This window comes from Acomys russatus, chromosome 8, assembly GCF_903995435.1.
Source record: "Acomys russatus chromosome 8, mAcoRus1.1, whole genome shotgun sequence".
NCBI classification, from domain to species: domain Eukaryota; kingdom Metazoa; phylum Chordata; class Mammalia; order Rodentia; family Muridae; genus Acomys; species Acomys russatus.
Window position 1 is genome coordinate 15,988,068 of NC_067144.1, and position 5,542 is coordinate 15,993,609.

Genomic DNA, 5,542 nt, shown 5'->3' on the forward strand with positions numbered 1-5,542 from the left:
GCCCCACCCCCTTCTGCATGTCTTCTTCTTCTTCTTCTTCTTCTTCTTCTTCTTCTTCTTCTTCTTCTTCTTCTTCTTCTTCTTCTTCTTCTGAGACAGGGTTTCTCTGTGTAGCCTTGGCTGTCCTGGACTCACTTTGTAGAGCAGGCTGGCCTCGAACTCACAGAGATCCACCTGCCTCTGCCACCCGAGTGCTGGGATTAAAAGTGTGCGCCCTGACAGCTCACTTTGTTGTAGTGGGTTATCTGATTGTTACAGATGAAAGGACAACTGCTGAATCGCCAGGAAGGACGAGAAGATTCTTGGGGTGGGGTGGAGGGGCTTCATCTTTCACTGACACTTGTGTTCAGATAACATCTCAAAAAAGTGTGTGTGTGTGTGTGTGTGTGTGTGTGTGTGTCTGTTCTCTTGAAGACCCTGTTGCACTTCTGCCCACCATGCTAAGTCCTTTGTACATTCTATGGCTGCCTTTTACCAAAGGCACTCCACTCTCTAAGAGCACCCCAACAATGGAGAGGGGGGGACTTGAGCCAAGATGCTGGCAGAAGGGAACAGGAGTAGAAAATGGCTTGAAGGTTTAATTAAAAGAATTTGACCTATGTACGTGGTCAGTAGGAGGAGGGAGGGGAGAAAAAAACAAGACAAGCTTCTGAGAAAGAGTGGCAGTGTCACTGGCCGTCACTGGCGGAGACTGGAAATGGGACTGAGTTTGGTTCTGGGCATTCTTTTTTTTTTTTTTTTTTTTTTTAATATTTATTTATTTATTGTATATACAGTGCTCTGCCTGGATACACACCTGCACACCAGAAGAGGGCATCAGATCACATTATAGATGGTTGTAAGCTACCATGTAGTTGCTAGGAATTGAACTCAGGACCTCTGGAAGAGCAGTCCATGCTCTTAACCTCTGAGCCATCTCTCCAGCCCCTTAGGTTCTGGGCATTCTTGAAGTATCCGTTGTACAACCGTGGCCATGAACAACTGACTATTGACGCCAAGGACCAAGGCGACAGTAACTGGAGCACATCAGGAGAGACGGTCTCCCCAAGACCAGCCAGCCGCTCGCTGCACCCCCTGGCTGTGCCTGCCAGAACAAAGGACTCCCTTTCTCCTGCCTTGGAGCTGATGGGCAGAGGACAAGACCTGGTGTGTTCCAGACACTTTGCTCTACATAAGCCACACATTCCCAACCTGCTGGACATCTAGCCCGCACGGGAAGGAACTTCCCGCAGTGATGGAAACCAGCCCCCACACGAGGTAATACCACGGCCACCCATGTGCTTTTGGAAACCTAGGCAGCTGATATTTCACATTTGTAAATTTATTTAAATATAATCGTAAATTGTTACATAAAGCCAATAGCCACTCCATGGGAAAGCAGACCTCATCCAGCCTCGTCTTCAAACCCGTGAGGAAACCAACAAGAAAGATCTTTTGAAGAATAGAGGATTGGTTTTTTTGTTTGTTTGTTTGTTTTTGTTTTTTGTAAGCAATCATACTAGTTTTCTTGGTTTTGTATCTGTTTCCTTTATTTTTTGGTTGTTGTTGTTGTTGTTTGAGATGTGAGTCTTACTTTATGGCCCAGGCTGGCATGGAATTCACCATATGTATAGCCCAGCCTAGCCTTCAAATCATGGGAATCCTGCCTTCCAAGGGTAGGGATTACAAGTGTGAGCCACCATTTCCTGGGTCTTTGTTAGCTTCAGCTACCAGCTTGCCACAGCCTAGAATAATCTTGGGGAGTCTCAACTGAGTGATTGCCCAGATCGGAATGGGCTATGGCCCAGATCAGAATGGACTATGGCCATGTCCACGAGAGACTGTCTTCATTGATGATCCGTGGTGTAGGGCCCAGCCCACTGTGGGTGGCACCATCCCTAGGCAGGTGGCCTGGGTTGTATAAAAGAGCTAGCCAAGCATGAGCCAGGGAGCAAGGCAGAGAGCAAGCCAGTAAGAGGCTTCCTTCATGGTTTCTGCCTCCCTCCCCGCCCTGCCTTCTCCCAATGATGGACTGTGACCTGCAAGCCTAGAAGAGCTAGCCCTTTCCTCTCCTAAATTTATTTGGTGAGAAGGTCTTATCATCAGCAACACAAAGGAACCGAGAACACCCAGCCTACGTTGATTTTTCAGGGTTAGGGCTTTGGGAGTTTGATTATTCTTTAGAGGTGCTTGTTAATATTAATAATGATAAAATCAATACCTTGGACTGAGAGCTTATCTTATGCTTATCTATTGCTGCACAAGCAATAATTCGTTTCTGAAGGCTGGGAAGTGAGCATCGATTTGGCTGGGTACGTATGGCCAGGGGCTGGGCCGCAGGCTTCTTTGGACTTGACTATGGATCTTGTATCCATTCTAAAATGGCTGTGCAGGGGCTTCAGTTTCTTGTCACATGAACCTTCCAAAGGGCTATTCACAGCGTGGCAATGTCTTCCCCACAAAGAGAGAGCAGCCGGACAAGTAGTCTCAATATGTTCTAAGATGTAGCTTTGAAAGTGACTTTCCACCTCTTTACTGGATTCTGTTGGCCACAGCGCTCAACCGAAACACCTCCTACGTAGGAAGAGGTCAGATGCAGGCCTAGATATCAGCAGGCAAATCCAGGGCACCATCTAAGAGTCTGCTCTCTCTGCTTCCTATACGCCTCCTCATCTCATCATCACAAAACTAGCAAGGAGAGGCCAGTACCATCCCCTTTCCTGAGGCAACTAAGGCTCAGAGAAGGTGTGCGGCTTCCCAGGGCCTCTGAGATGACAAGTAAAAAGCTGAGCCTCCTTTCCCAGGTGAAGAGTGCCAGACCCGGCAGCGCGCGCTGACTACCCCACTGCCCAGTCCCCTGGGATTTCTTTTGGTTCACTGCTTGAAGATGGCTACCTGTGCTGCTAAGTCTCTACCAGAAAGCATGCACGCCACGTTCGTGCTTCCTGACGTCCATGTTCATGCTTTCTGACTTCCATGTTTGTGCTTCCTGACTTATAAAATCAAAACATGCAGGAGGATTACAAGTCCAGGGATATACTGGGCTACAAAATGGGACTTTCCTCCCTCTCTCTCCCTCTCTCCCTCCCCCCTCTCTCTTTCCCTCTCTCTCTCTCTCTCTCTCTCTCTATATATATATATATATATACATATATATATGTGTGTGTGTGTGTATGTTCATATGTGTCCATATATGTTCATAAATGTGTGTGTATATATGTGTTATGTGTCCATATATATACATATGGTGTACATACACATACAGAGGGGTACAGCTCCAGGTCTCTGGCAGACTCCCTGCAGTCTCAGGGTTGCCCACTGGAAGGAGCATGGGGAGAATGTGGCGTGATGGTACACTGGGAGATGCTCTGCAGACCACAGAAAACGGAAGCAGACCTAGACCACCATGTTGATGAAGAATCAGGCTGCCTGCTGACAGTGCCAGCTCTCAGAGCGATCCCACTGTGTGTTTGACTCTGTTGTCACTCTGCACCCTCGTCTCACGGGACTCACACTTTGCTTTCTCTGACATTATTGATCATATAACAATGTCTACTGGGAAGTGCGGGGGGGGGGGGGGGGGGGGGGTCAGCCAGACTGGGATGGCTTTTTTTTTTTTTTTTTTTTTAGAGTCTCCATCCTTTCCAACAGGGAAACAGAAACACATCTTATGGGGCTCAAGCACTGTGCCCTTCTAGGCCAGCAGCAAAGCTAGCCACCAGAGATAGGGACCCCGGGGATAAAGAAAGGCTTCTGCAACCTTAGGAGACAGGAGTAGGCCAACATGCCAGCCAGGGTACAGCAGGAGGCTTAGCTGTGGTGGGTAGCTGAAGAGACACAGGAAGGAATAGGGGAACACAGAACAGGCTAGAGAGGCCCCAGGGTCGGAACAACCCCCAGCCCCGTTAGCACTTGGGGTCTTTGAGGTAATCCTGCCTTTGGGGGCTTCTGAAGGTGCTGTGCCAAAACCAGAGCAGCTTGCCCAGGGAGACGGAGAACATGGCTATTGGCTTCTCTGCTGTAAGAGAAGCATTCCTGATGGCTCGTGGACGGCATGTGCCTTTGGGTATGGCAGTAGGGATGGTGGCATTTTTCAGCCATGGGCCTGGCTATTCCTCATGTTCACAAGATGCCAGCAGAGGCCCATCTGGCCAGATTGGTCCAGAGGGATGCAGCCCCCAGGTCTCTGGCAGGCTCCCTACTGTGTTCTTGGACACTCCGCTATGCTGTGCTCCAACAGCCCTGGCTGCAATGGGCTACCAGAGCCTCATCTTTGTCTCAAGAGAGGCTGTGGGGAGAGTGTCTGAGCTCCCCTCCTGTTGACTAGGCCCTGGATTAAAGGGCTGGCCACTGTGGATCGCGGCTGAAGCCCAGCTGTCCCTGTAAGTCTGCCTGGCCCACTTTCTAAAGCGTGTCTTCTGAACATGATCCTCCGCTGGCTGCCGAAAGCCAAGAAACAAGCTCGGCATGAAGATTTCTGGGTGCAACATCTACAGCTTCAGCTGTGCCCCTGTTTTGTCCTGACTGCCCCTAAGTTTAACTTCTCTCTTGAACTGAGTCTCCCCTACATGTTCAGTTTGCTTCCCCTGCCCCATCTTTCTGAGTGTCCCCCTCAAACCCCCAGCTCCTGCCAACTGTCTGCAGGCCCGTCTCCCTTTGTTTATGTCTCATTTGCTTTCCTGTCTGTGTTTGCTTGTGTCTCACCGTGTGTTTCTGTCCCCTACCCCTTTCCTTAAGGTGTCCAGGAAAAACGACCACAGGAGAGTGAACTGCCACTCTAGGTACACATCACAGATTGGCACCACAGTTCTACCCAGAAACCTCCCTTCTGGCCACAGTACGACAGTCTCCAGCAGTAAGTGTTTCAAGCATGTAGAAGGAAGCTCCACCCACTCTCATTCTGCAAGCAGCAGCCTAAGGGACAGTGGAAAGGCAAGCACACACTGTGACAACTAATCCTGAGCAGCCTGGGCTGGAGAAATGGCTCAGCAGTTAAGAGCACTTGATGCTCTTCCAGAGGACCCAAGATTAGTTCCTGGTGGTAGGAGGTTCACAACTGCCTGTAACTGTAGTTCCAGAGGAGCCTATGCCCTCTTTTGGCCGCCATGGGGGCACACACACACACACACACACACACACACACACACACACACACACACGGGAGGAGGGGGAAGGAAGGAGGAAGAAGAGAGGGAGAGGCCTCCAAGGAGGTCCTCTCATGTGGCAGGAAAGACCTTCAGAAGCCAGTGTCTGAATCATAGGTCTCAGGTTTGTTTGTTTGTTTGTTTGTTTTAAATAAATGAATAAAGTAGAGCTGGGGCTGAGGGATCAACAAGGAATTAGTAAGAACAACTAAAAAAAACTATGCAGGGCCCAGAACCTGGGAGGCTTTAGAAAGGACAGTTGAAGCAGATACTTTTGACCATACCTTCTTGTAACCAACATGGTTACACCCCCATGTACACAACCATACACCCCCAACTACCTCACAACCAAGGTATGAGTCAGACATAATCAAGGCTAGCCTACAGATGTCCTAGGTAAATAGTCATCGCCTCATTTC